Source organism: Pinus tabuliformis, chromosome X, assembly GCF_031772625.1.
Source record: "Pinus tabuliformis cultivar Carrire ecotype Pingquan chromosome X, CPIR1, whole genome shotgun sequence".
NCBI classification, from domain to species: domain Eukaryota; kingdom Viridiplantae; phylum Streptophyta; class Pinopsida; order Pinales; family Pinaceae; genus Pinus; species Pinus tabuliformis.
The window spans coordinates 1246840767-1246854971 of NC_142308.1; the positions used below are offsets into that span (position 1 = coordinate 1246840767).

At 39.3% G+C, this 14205-nt stretch overlaps 1 pseudogene; it reads left to right on the forward strand.

Annotated features, from left to right (window-relative positions):
• Window positions 1-14205, forward strand: part of LOC149144490 (nuclear transport factor 2-like) — a 103289-nt pseudogene that overhangs the window by 87950 nt on the left and 1134 nt on the right.

The window sequence follows — 14205 nt, forward strand, 5'->3', positions numbered from 1 at the left end:
AATGTGTTGAAGTTGCACACTTGAGAGAATCTATCAATCATGAGACATTGATGTATTCTCACTATCGATAATGAAGGAGTCTTCCACTAATGACTGCAAACCCCCTAAGGAACTGAAAAAGGATTCTAGATCTTGTTCCCAGAGCAATGAGTTGGAGTCGATGCAAAAAGATTTGTTGGAAGGAAAGAATTAAGGCATCCCACATCAACCAACACGAGTGTAACTCGGAGGCCAATAATTTGGAAGAACTCAGACGAAAAGATATGAAGTAACCATTCCAAAGTATGTTTCCAGCATACACAAGATGTAGCTAGTGCACGACAAAAACCCTCTTAACCAACCAATAATGAGAGCTGACACAGAGGCAAGGAATCCACCAATAGGGTCAAATGGAAACCAAGGTACTGCACAAATCCCAATGTGTGATAATGTAAGCTGGCATCAAACACAAGGGAAACCACCCAGACAAAGACCCATGATACTGATCAATTTTGAGCACAAGGTCACGTATCGATGATGTAAATAGGGTCAGGGTGCGGCTCTAGGCCTACTCTTAGAGAGATTTGTCGAAGTCGATAAGAGTAGACCCGTGAGCAAGAAGTCAATGGAGACCTTCTTAACCAGCACGAGTGAAGGACCAAATAATTGATGTGATACTAAAGATAACTTGACAGACTAGGTATGGCCGACTAAAAATGAGTCAAGAGACACCGTAGAATGGCCGACACAGGTTGAATTCCCTTGAACAAAAGCATGACTCAAATGTGACTCTATGGCAGCATAAAATAACTTTGTATAAGTTTTCAATGTAGGAGGCATTAACAAACTCTCCATATGATTGGAAGAGATAACCAACTAGAGGAGGACTGACTCAAGAACAAGGTTATGGCTCTCCTAAAGTCAAACTAATTCCCATCCTAGTGGGTGAAAGACTTATTTGAGTGATTTGTTCAATGGAAACACAACTGACTCTTATTTTCATCAAATATGAAAGTAAATTTCCCATTCTTTCTCTTTTTTGGAATATATATATAAATATATATATATATATAAATATATATATATTTCATATTTAAATCCTGAAAAATAATAAAATAATTCCTATAATACAGTGGAAAGAACGAGTGTTAAGGGAAAATGCACTAGTTCCTGGGACTGGAACATTCCTATGCTCAATGCAAGGTGGCAAATACTAGTCGTCAACACTCAAAGGAATGTTCTTTCCATGGATAAAAGGTGTCAAGTCACAGAGGCTAATGAATGCATGGTTTGAACTTGTAGAAAGGTCATGGTCAAAAGTGGCTTATACACGAGTCCAAGTGAAGTCGACTTAAGGCCAAAAGGGTACAAGTAGTCAATATGCAATGCAACAATACAACTTAACACATGGGAGCCTCTAGGGTATAAAGCCAAAATGATAGCGAAGAAGAAGAGGAATGAGGCTTCATCACAAAGTCATGGTGGGACTAAAGAGGACTCCTAAGCCTAAACAATTCTTGTAGCATGGGAAACATATGCTAGCAAGGATCTAAATAGGAATCCCATGGAAGTTGTGGCTCTACCACTATGTTGTGATTTTGTAAGATGATGAGTGAAATTTGGTTTGAAAACTACAACATAATGGGGTCGACCCTATGGAAAAATATTGTAGTATGAGGTTAAGATGCATAATACAGTGGAAAAAGTGATATGTCCTAACCTATATGCCAGTGACGAAAACGATACCTGCCACAATAGGTTTGCGATCATGGAGTCGAAGTGGTGAAAAAATGTCACAAAGTATTCATGTACCCTAAAAACAACCTCCCCCAACACTTCAAGCCAAAAAGTTATAAATTTCATGAAATAATAAAGTTAAAAATTATAAACTTTATAAAAGTGGGTTTTAAAATTTTAATATAAAAGGAAATTTGGCTCACCAAAATTTCATTTGAACTTGCAAGTGTTGAAAGCTTGGGAGAAAACTTGGGCAACTCCATTTCACCAATTTCCTCAACCAATTCATCAACCAAAGCTTCTAGGTAATTCTAAATTCACAATCTCATCCATTTGATTGCATTTTAAATGAATTCATTCGATTTTTAACTATAGAATTTTTGTTTCAGAAATTGTCTCTGCGTGTAAGCGGGTCGACTCTTTGGAAACTGAGTATAAAAATCCCTACACGCATGTTTCCAAAGGAAAAGCCTGGTGTATACACGACTGTCTCTTTAAAAAGTCATGTACGCATAGAGAAGAATGAAAAATCCTATTTCTAATGGATGAATTCCCTCAAATTTGCAGGATGGAAATCATTTGGAAAGAGAGGGAGCACAGTGATGTTGACAATGAGGTTTTAAATGATCCTTTGGCATTGGATGCATTGAGAGGATGTGGATTGCTCAAGTTTTTTATGATGTCAAATATGAAAACCCAAACTCGATTGTTAGAGATGCTTATTCATTACTGGGATCCATAGCAAGAGCTCTTTATGATTGATCAAATTCCCTTACAGATTGAGGTGGAAGATATTTACTTCATCACAAGAATTTCCCAAAGAGGGGAAGCAACTTATCTAAAAGACAGGGCTCGGGAGGCCTGAATGTTTCAAATTACATAGATCTTTATTGTACACCAAATACAGACAAGGTCAGATCACAGATTCTGACCAAAAATGTAAAGAACCTACCAACTACAATTATCCTCTTTACCATTATCAGGGTAGCAGACTCAACATCACTATATCAGTCCTCTCGACCTACCATGTTCTTAGTAATAGAGTGGCTTCGTCCAAAAGTCTTTGATTGGTGCACAGGGCTCTTGATCTGCATGAAGAAGAAAATGTCTTCAGTGAGACGAGGGAAAATGAAGCATTTTGACTATGGCAGCATACTTTGTTAATTTTTATTTGAAATAATTCCAGCACTTTGAACCAGTGTGTCTACAACCATTAGCGGTCCTAGGGATCTGAGGATGGCTAAAAGGGTATACTTCCTCAAGTGACTTGGCAGAGGCAAAGTTACTCGAGCAGCATTTGACAACGAGTTCTTCCTCTGGTGGGAGAAACAAGTCGTAGCTATAGATGACTACCCTTATGTAGGCATATATTATCGAGAGGACCTAAATATGGCACTTCCCGAGGGTGCTGCATGGGGCAATATTGGTAAAAATTTTAAATTTTTATGTTATTTGATTTTTTTAGGTTTTAAATATGATCTTAAGAAGTTAAAATTCTTTTTCCGTGAAAAAAAAATCTTACAAGATTATTTGATCATGATGTAAATGTTGTACTAATGAGACCTAAGGGTCTACCTAGGCACAAGAATCGAGGTAGAGACACGAAGAGAGAAACAACAAAGTCTGAGAGTGTCCTTCATGCAGTCTAGAGGAACTTGGAGAGTTTGACTCATCAAGTTCCCATGCCAGTCGTAGAGGATCTCCCTAAGGCCATTCAAAGATGAGTGGTAGGAGTGCCACAAGAGTGGGTGCGGCTCTTCTGACGGGTGGAGAATTCCATCATATTTTTTCGTGACGCTCATTCAGGGAAGGGCCCATAGACTTAGATTAGATGATTGATCTTTTTATGTACATGATCAAGGTTAAGCTCTAATTTTATAGGATATTTTTCCACATTTTGTAATATTTTGGACATATTATTCCTATCTTTATACAAATGGTTTCGCAACGATTTGATCATATAAAAAGATGATTTTATGATATTTATTGTTTTAATGTGATGAATGATTAATGTGCCAATCTAATGCTTGATTAGCTATAGAATCAGCAAGTGAATTTTATGATCGTGGAATATGCATCAAGGTAATAAAATTAAATGATCTTTGTAATAATCTCACTCTCAGAAATTGGTGATGTAATAAAGGATGTCTTACATGACATATGTTATTTAATTGAGACACCACTAGTTGTGAATCCAAAGAAACCACTAACGATTCAATACCAAAAGATATTGCTTCAGATAATAAATTAATGATAGCACTGTATTTATCCATATTTTTGGAAGCAAGACCAATACATATGCCTCTTGAGATTAACAAATGACCAGATGGATAATATATTACCCAACTGGTGGAAGCTAAGTTTTGAGTATGTCTACTAGCACCATCGGTGAATCCTAGATACACCAGATCACCCATCGTAACTCGCCAAAGCAGATCAAAAATACTAATATCACCACGAGACCCATATATAGAAACAAACAACTATGTACAATATTTACAAAACAAAGCAAATTCTAGGCAACAACCTAGGCATAATACTTCTTAAGATAGAGCCCATTTCTAGGCTCCAACAACATGTTTCCATCAAAGTCAACTAACTCATATGCACCTTTCTTCAAGACATTTTTTATGATAAAAGGATCGTACCACATAGGTTTGAGATTTCCTGCCCCCAAGCTTTCCTTATCTTGGTCATAGACCAAGACAAGGTCACCTTCAGATAAAACCCTAGGATGCACAATCTTTTCATATTGGGCCTTTACTCTCTTTTTATGAGCTTCATTCATTGTGGCTACATCTCAGTGCTTCTCATCGAGATATTCCAAATGAATAAGGCATTCTTCAAGACTAGAGGTGTCTGGAAGAAGTTGAATTGCTAACATAAGAGATGGGATCTCACATTTCATAGGGAAGATTGATTCCAAACCATAAACTAGTTGAAAAGGAGTAAAACCTGTAGTAGTCTTAACATACATTCAGTGTTCCCAAAGCGAAGGATATAGCATGATGTGCCAGTTGAATTTAGCTTTATTGAATGTACTTTGCAGGATAATTTTTATGGAATTATTTACAGCTTCAACCTGTCCATTAGCTTGAAGGTAGTACGGAGATAAATGCTCTTTCCAAAATCCCAATTTTAAAGACAACTCAGACATCATGTTATTCTGAAAATGAATTCCAAGATCAGTGATAATCTCCCTTGGAATATCAAAACGTGAAATGATTTCATTGAATAGGAAAAGAGTTGTAGTCTCACCATCGTTATTGAAATTAGGCATAGCTTCAACTCACTTCATAAATTAGTCTACTACGGTAATGCAATTGTGACCCTTAGCTGAACCCTGGTTACAAGTTGTAAAATCAATACCCTGCTTAGTGAAAGGACCAACAATGATGATGGGGAAAAGCGGAGTTGGGTTAGCGTGCATTTTCAAAGTGTATACGTAACAATGATGACACTTCTCAACCGCTTCAATGCAATCTTTGAAAATTGAGGGCCAAAAATAGCTTACACGCAATATTTTTTGGGTTGTAGCAAGCCCAGATAGATGGCCTCCACAAGCTCCATGGTGGAAATCATTTAGAACAGACTCAGCTTCTTCTAAGGTTAAACAACGCCTAAGGATTGAGTCAATACTGCGACAATACAAAGTGTCACTGATAATAATATAATTTTTAGCTAGGTGACGCAATTTCACATGTTCATCCTTTGAAAATGTCTAAGCGAACTTCAAAGTGTGGAGATATACTATGATGTCTCCATTCCAAGGATCCTATGAAGATATTAGGAAGAGATGTTCATCAGGAAATGATTCTTCATAAACAACATCCTCTTCACAAGGCAACTCTGAAATCAATTTCGCAAATACTAAAGATTTTTTAGACTTGGCTGACATAAATTCGAGATCGAATTCATGTAAGATGACAATCCATTTATTATACTTTCCCCCAATCACTCGCCTACTGAGGACAAACTGAAATGGGTTGATATCAACCAACACAAAAGTTTTTCTAAGAAAAATATAATGACAGATCCATTAGATAGTGTGAACTGTTGCCAAAGCCAATTTCTCTATATGAGAATACCTAAGTTCAAGACCGACTAAGCCTCGACTCAAATAATAAATCACATGCTCTCTAAGAGCATCGTCTTCCTAAACCATAACCATAGCAATGGTTGATTCTGTCGAACCGAGGTACAAGAGAAAATCCCTACTATAATCGGGTGGACTCAAAAGAGGAGCAAAGGTCAATGCCTTTTTCAAAGAATTGAAGGAGCACTAAGTGAAATCATCCCAAAAAAATGGAACTCCTTTCTTCAGTAATCACATAAATCCTTTCGTAATCTCGACATAATTTATGATAAATCTCCTTAAGAAATTGGCTTTTCCTTGGAGACTTTGAAGTTAATGAACAATCGACGAGGGAGGCAACTGAAGTATTGCCTCAACCTTGAAGGGATCAACATGAATCCCTTCATTGGACACAATGAATCCCAATAACCGACTGGATGTGACAGCGAAAACACATTTATTAGGGTTCAACCAGATCTTATAGTGACAACATCTTTCAAAAACCAAATGAAGGTGTTTTGGATGATCCATTCTCTTTTGAGAATGAGCAACTAGGTCATCCAAATATGCCTTTATTATGTGCTTGATGTCGTGGAAAGAATAAGACATGGCCCGCTGAAAAGTAGCTCCAACTTTTTTTAGGCCAAAAGGCATCTTCTTGTATGCAACATACCCCATCGGAAAATAAATGTTGTCTTGTGTTGATCTCCAGGATGGATATTTATTTGATTATAACCCGAGAAACTGCCCATGAAGGAAAATACCTTGAAGCCCCTTCATCAACTACAGTTCAAAATATAGTCTTCTTTTGATATGTATATTTAATCCGGAAATCCATGAGATGAGGGAGTCTCTTCTTAACAATTGACATATCAAATGTAATAATGAGAGAGTTCTTTGGATCTACTACTTCGATCACAGTGAGAAATGAACTCCTTTGTGTAGGACATGATTGGAGTACCTCTAATGCTGACATCACACAGGGGCTCTGAGCCAGATCTTTGACAATAGAATAGTTCTTAACAGCCCTAGTGTTTGGATTGGAATTCGAACAATTTGTAGAGCCTTCCAGCATCTGAGGTATAGACTCAATTGTGGGCCTCTCAGTATGGAGTGGCTCTATAATGTCAGAGGGAGCCTTAGCCTTAGAAGGTTTCCGCTCACCATAATCATGTGATATTGTAGCAACATCAACATGAGACCTTACCATATATACATTCAATGTGGATTCCCCATCATGGTTGCCCTGTGGGGGTTCCAGTACTAACATTTGTTGCCCTTGGGGAAAACAGTTAGTCAGCACAGCCTGGGAACTTGAAGAACCCTGCTGAGCTAACAAGCGTTGGGCATCCTGAATCTTAGGGCAAATATGGGTAAGATGATCCCAATTTCATAACTTGCATGGGAATTTTACTTCATCTTTCAATTCATTTTTTCCCTCTCCAATATCATTAATGGGCTTTGTTGGGTGAAACTATGTTCGTTTAATTCCGTTGTAGTACTTACCCAACTATTTAATTTATCAATCCGAGGTCCGTAGACTTACGAGACACATGCACTATATATGCAGGACTGAAGTGGAACTAATCTAATCTAATCTAATCTAAATTACTGAAATCAAATTAAAGCATTGAAACACTAACTAGGAAAGCATGAAATTGCATAAAGGAAAATAAATACAACATGTGAAGAAGTGAATGGCAAACAACAGATATGAGCTCATGTGATCCGGATTTAAACAGGAACGCAATAGATTACAAAGATAACCATAAATACAGAGATGCAATAACCATAAACACATAGATGCAGCGGAAATAATGCTTCATTTCATTAATGGAAAATACTGAAATATGCTTACAACCAGAAATGGAAATAAACCAGCTAGGGCGATGGTAGCTTATCTCTGAGAAGAGATGTGCGGCTACATGCCTCTGAATTGTTCCGAACTGAGTTACAATGAGGCTCGAAAGCCTATTTATTGTTGAGAAACAATGGAAAACCCTTCACATTCCAAAACCTAACCCTAGAAGATGAAACGCCAAATTGTGGGCCCCGTTTGGGTAAATTGGTACATCAATTTCCCGGGTTCGTAACTTTGGCATACGATCTTCGTTTGACGCGCACGATAGCTCGTTAGAAAGATCTATCCGAGTACTACCACTTTCGGAGGCAACATCGTTCCATGGACCCATGTTGCCCCAGATTCCCAAAAAAACGTCGTTTAGGGCCTCAAAACGGCTCCGGAAGTTCAGGACCCGAAAAACTGCTAAAAATAGTAAAATGTGCTACAATTTAGGAAACTAAAAAAGATGAAAGAGACAGTTGTGGGGGTCCAAATGGGATAGGTGGGTGGCCACCAACATCCACCTGGATCATTCCTCCCCCCTTAGGAAGCAATGGTCCCCATTGTGTTGAGTTCCTCCATCTGCTAGACTTGTCCTGCAATCTCTGATGTGTCCAGTGATGGTGGGAAGCATGGTCGACGATGGTCCACATAGAACATTTGGTGCAAGCGAAGGAATGGAGGAATGATGTGCTCCAAAGCATTGTTCCCCATAGCCTTGGTACTGCTGTGAGGACCATGTCGGAGTGGTCGGAGCTTCTGATGGGCTCTTGTAAGGCGTTCTTTCTGCAGATGTAACCAAACTTTGTCGCCCACTTGAAGCTTGTGTGGTACCCCTGTGCATGAGAAGTTGTTCCTGTGTTCTGTCATGACCGTATTCCTTTTCTGCTGCTGCTGCATAGAGGAACCCTTTGCAGGGGTCATGGATGTAGCAATAATCTTCCCCTTACTTTGGGAGTGGACCAGACAGATGAATTTCCTGGTCTGTGATATGAGCTTGCTGCCTTTCTTGGTAGTGATCAAGGATGTGGCAGTAGGTGGGGCTACCTCTGGTATCCTGTATAATGAATTATTCAAAGAAATAATGACAGCACGAGGCCTTGACTCATACACAGCATGTCGCCTCCACAAGTATGGTTGGCCTAATAATACATCGCAAACATCCAGAGGTGTCACATCACACAATACCTCATCTGTGAAGGGCTTGATGCTGTAGGGAAGACGGCACTGCTGGCGAACTTTCAGATCTCGTCCTTCGTGAAGCCACCCGATACTGTACGGCTGCGGGTGCGGTGTAGTCGGTAGGCCCAACCGCTTCACGACCTCTGCTGAAACCAGGTTCTTTTGGCTACCACTGTCGACAATGAATCGCAGCGGTGAACCCTTCACCCACATCTGTGAGTGGAAAAGACGCTCCCCCTCCTCTGGATCTTCGGGCTCATTTTTCTTGATCTTGGCGGTGGCAACAGTGGCACTGGGATCCGCATCAATGATCTGCTTCCCTTTGCCATTCCCCTTGTCGAGTTCTGGCTCAGGGTCGGAACATGCATATGATTCGGAAGCCTTCAACTCGGCCACCAGCAACTGCTTGGTCCGACACTCACTTGTGTTATGAGTGGGACTCTTGTGGAACTCACACCACTTTCCTGTGTCCTTCTTCGGCTTCATGGTGTTGTTCTTTTCTTGCGGCTTCGACGGGTTGTCTTGGGTCACCCCGCCTTGGCTTTGTCCTTTGGGCTTTGGATTTGCAGATCCAAAGTCTCGCTTCTTCTTTTTGAACTTTTGCTCGATTTTGACAGCGTATCGGTATGCTGTGCCGAGTGAGGGGATGTTCAAGAACACCATCTCTTCCTGGATGTATCTGTGCAAGCAACCACGGTATTTGAGTACCAGATGCAGCTCAGAATCTTTGATACCCAACTGTGTGCGAAGGGTATGAAAAATGTTTGTGAACTCCGGCACATCTTGGTCTCGTCCCTGCCGCAATGTGGTCCATTTGATGTATTTGTCCTCATAGCTTCCGACAGGGTAGTACTGCTCCTTGATGGCATCCCGGAAGTCATTCCAAGTGGGTGCAGCTGAAAATAGTGAGCCTGTACTTTCATCCTTCTGCTCGCAGTAGGTTTCCCACCAGTCCTTGACATGGGGGGCTGCTTTGAGAAGAGCGAAAACAATCTTTTCCCGACTTGAAAATTCATGAACAGAAAAATACCCATCGAGCAGATTTAACCATTTATCTACGGCATCTGCGTCTATTTGACCCTCGAAGATGGGGATTTCAAAATTAACTTGTACCTTAAACGGCGTGGCATTTCCAGAGTCGCTGTTGGAAGCCGATGCGTCGCCTCTGGGTAGCCGCTGAAGAATCTGCGCAAAGCTATCCATCATCGCGTTCCTTTGCCGCTCGAGTGCTTCTTCGAGCAAGATTTTGATAGGATCTCCTGCTCCCTCGTCTTTCTTCTCATCCGCCATGAGAGGCCGTCGGGATTTGCGAGGCTGGTCTTGCAAAGGTTCGACCAGTTCAAGCCCTAACTCCTTATATCCCGACCTCGTTGGGGACATGCAAAGAAAAACAGAGAAAAAAGCAGACCGCTCTGATACCACTGATCCGGATTTAAACAGGAACGCAATAGATTACAAAGATAACCATAAATACAGAGATGCAATAACCATAAACACATAGATGCAGCGGAAATAATGCTTCATTTCATTAATGGAAAATACTGAAATATGCTTACAACCAGAAATGGAAATAAACCAGCTAGGGCGATGGTAGCTTATCTCTGAGAAGAGATGTGCGGCTACATGCCTCTGAACTGTTCCGAACTGAGTTACAATGAGGCTCAGAAGCCTATTTATTGTTGAGAAACAATGGAAAACCCTTCACATTCCAAAACCTAACCCTAGAAGATGAAACGCCAAATTGTGGGCCCCGTTTGGGTAAATTGGTACATCAATTTCCCGGGGTCGTAACTTTGGCATACGATCTCCGTTTGACGCGCACGATAGCTCGTTAGAAAGATCTATCCGAGTACTACCACTTTGGGAGGCAACATCGGTCCATGGACCCATGTTGCCCTAGATTCCCAAAAAAACGTCGTTTAGGGCCTCAAAACGGCTCCGGAAGTTCAGGACCCGAAAAACTGCTAAAAATAGTAAACTGTGCTACAATTTAGGAAACTAAAAAAGCTGAAAGAGACAGTTGTGGGGGTCCAAATGGGATAGCTGGGTGGCCACCAACATCCACCTGGATCATCATGACAATAAAACTATGTCAAATTATATTACAATAACTAAATTACAAATCAAGAAAGAGTCAAAGTTAACCTCCATTCTCTATTATTCATTATTCCTCCCAATGAAGAGAGAGCACTCTCTTATATACATGAGGAAGATAACCTTTCCATAATTACATATCAAATATTCTCTCAAGCACTCTCAACTAGTTTCCCATTATTACAAGATATCATTGCACAAATCTCTCAAACATGATCCCACAAATCTCTCATATCTTGGATAAGATATGTCTCCATGATTTTCTCGATATGCCTCCATGATCTTCTCCTTAGGATAAGATATGCCTCCATGATTTTCTCGATATGCCTCCATGATTTTCTCCGTAGAAAAAGGCTTGCATAATTATCTCCTTGATATGGTGGAGGAGATATTAATTCTTCACATATTTCCTACATCACAAAACTCACATATTCTTGAGATATATATAAAAATATGTACATTTTCTAAGAATTAATCATAAATTCACTTATAATACAAAAATGAATAAAATGGAAAATAAGAAGGTGAAACCCAAGTGTATGTAGGAAAGTGATATGATAACATGTTAATGGGATGATGAAATGTAAGGAAAAAGGTGGATGAAAATATGACATTTTTGAGTCCCAACATCCTCCCCAACTAAACTTGTTGCATGTCCTCATGCAACCATGCATGGGTATCTTTTAAGAACATTTGGCATATTGAGCTTTGGCTTTACATGATGATGTCTTAAATGTTTCCAAGATATGTGAGAGATATTGGTAACAATTTACATTTTCTTATGGTTGGTTCTTGTGTGACAACCATGAATATGGTTGGTTCTTGTGTGACAACCATGAATACAAAGAATGTTGGTTCTTGTGTTAACAACATTCATTTCATTTTCTGTTCTCTTTTCTTCAATAATGTAAACATTCACTGGAAATCATAATGTGCATAAGAAATCCCTTTTTGTAATATTAATAAAGCATGCCAATATTGCGTATGAAACAAAGTGCAACAAAGTATTATTGGAAAATAAATGTTGGTGAATGGTAAATGGAGTGATAGTGGTGAAGAAATGGAATCATGGAAGTGAATATGTAGTGAATGTAGTTCTCCCCCCCCCTCAACTGAATTGGTTGCATGTCTGCGTGCAACTTAACATGGCGTGTGAAAGGAAATGTAGCATGGTGAGGGAATTTTCCAAAATATTCAAGTTAGCATATAAGGAATTGCATGATTAAAGATTAGAAAACAACATACCTCTACTTACCCAAGAATGATGAAGTATGCAATAGGAATGTAGCTGCTGCTGCTGCTGGATCAGGAAAATGTGACTGATGTAACTGGATCCTGAAGAATGAAGGAATCTGAACTGCTGATGCTGAATCATGGAAAAGATAAATGCTGAGAGTGGTATTGTGGTACTCTCATAGATCAGAATGCATGCTGTTGTGACTGCTGAGGGAGTCATGAAAAAGTGTATAGTCTTCACCCGCTACAAACCCGATGGTATAATTCTAAACATGCGAATGAATGTGTCGATGTCGAGCATGAATAGAAATCATTGGATTACCGGCCATTGATGTATGTCGTTAACCAATGCGAGGCAACTCACCATTGATGTCAATGAGTGCCAAGGTACTGGAGTACATCTTGCGAAGTGCGAATGGATGTGTCGAGGTCGAGCCACTTGCAAGATCTGAAGATCAAGGGACATTGATGTATTCCCATGATCGCCAGCGAGAGAGCTTGCCATTAAGGCATGCAAGCCTCTAGGTACTCAAAATGAACTCTAGTCTATTTCCCAGATAAGGTGCTGATGTCGATGGGGCAAGACTTGTTGAAAGGTGGGCCTTAAGGAATCCCACATCAGTCAACACGAGTTTGTACAAAAATATTTGGTAGGACTACAAATGGAAAGAACCCACGGACAAGCATTGTGGATCAGCATGGATAGGAAATCAAGGCAATGTAATCATGGAAAGGGAATGAGTTTTATTCAAAAGGCAAACTAGAAGGCAAAACGAAACTGAAAAGGATAAATGGATGTATGCGATTCAGAAAAATAGGCGTGCATGAAGTCGTGAAAGATAAGGAAATGGAAGATGGGCTGCAACACAAGGATGGTGAGTAGTCATGACGCAAAAGGATTTTTGTGTAGTGGAAAATGTCATGATATGTGCAGTGAAGAATTAGTTCCTTCAAGCGTCCAATGATGCATGTTTCATTGTGATTTCGAAAAATCACTTTGCATACTCTGAAAAACTTAGCACCATTCCTGCATAAAAATTGTCATCTTCATGTGCCATCTCCATCGATCATTCCTGTATGAAGTGACTCAAAAACAAATTAGCGCATTTTCAAGAATTTACAAAATGTCCATTTTTTTAATTATTTTCCGAAATAACTCTAATTGTGGATGAAAAAGGTGTTGCATCGTAATGTTGAGCTTTCTGCATAAGCTTCTCGTTGTCCTACACATAACACCAATCTCATTTCACGTGTTAGTATATGCATCCTACTTTTGCCCACAAATTCACAAAAAGTCCAACATACTTTTATTTCCCCCCAACTAAAATTATTGCATGTCCTCATGCAATGTATTGATTGATGGAGCAAGACATTTTCAAAATGTTTTTATTGGTTTGCAGGAAAATTGATTTAAAACAGTTGAAAATGCTTTTCTATCTGTTTGGGGAAGTAGTTGGTGTTGTGATGTAAATGAATGAGGGCAAATTTTTTTATTTTTATTTTTTATTTTTTATTTTATTTTATTTTTTAATTTTTTATTTATTTATTTTTTTATGCAAACAAGCTTATATAAATTTGTGACTCTTAAGAGGTACACAAACTACCATATCCTACTTTCTGAACTTTTCAAAATTTATACAAAAACACAAAACATGAAAAGTGAAGACAGAATTTAAAAGTGATGAGCATAAGATTCAAAGAATGTCCACAACCACCAAGCATCACACATGCCAAGGATCACCAGTAAGCTGACAAAACTCAAATGCAAGGAAGGATTAAACAAATGATTATTTTAGAAGTGATCTTGCTAAATGTTCCCGTGCGGATGCAAGTGCTTGAGATATAGTGTGCTCAGATAGGGGTGTGCCTTCACCATTAGCACCATGGGTCACCACTTTTCCAGCAATTACACTTGCTTCAGTCTCCAGAATTATTCCCCCATCAACAATCTCGTCAAGAAAAAGAAGGATGAGATCTAAATTTTCAAGAGTTGTTCTTTTCTCCACATCGCTCCTGAATACAGCAAATTCCAATTTGAGGCGTTGCATTAAATTGATCA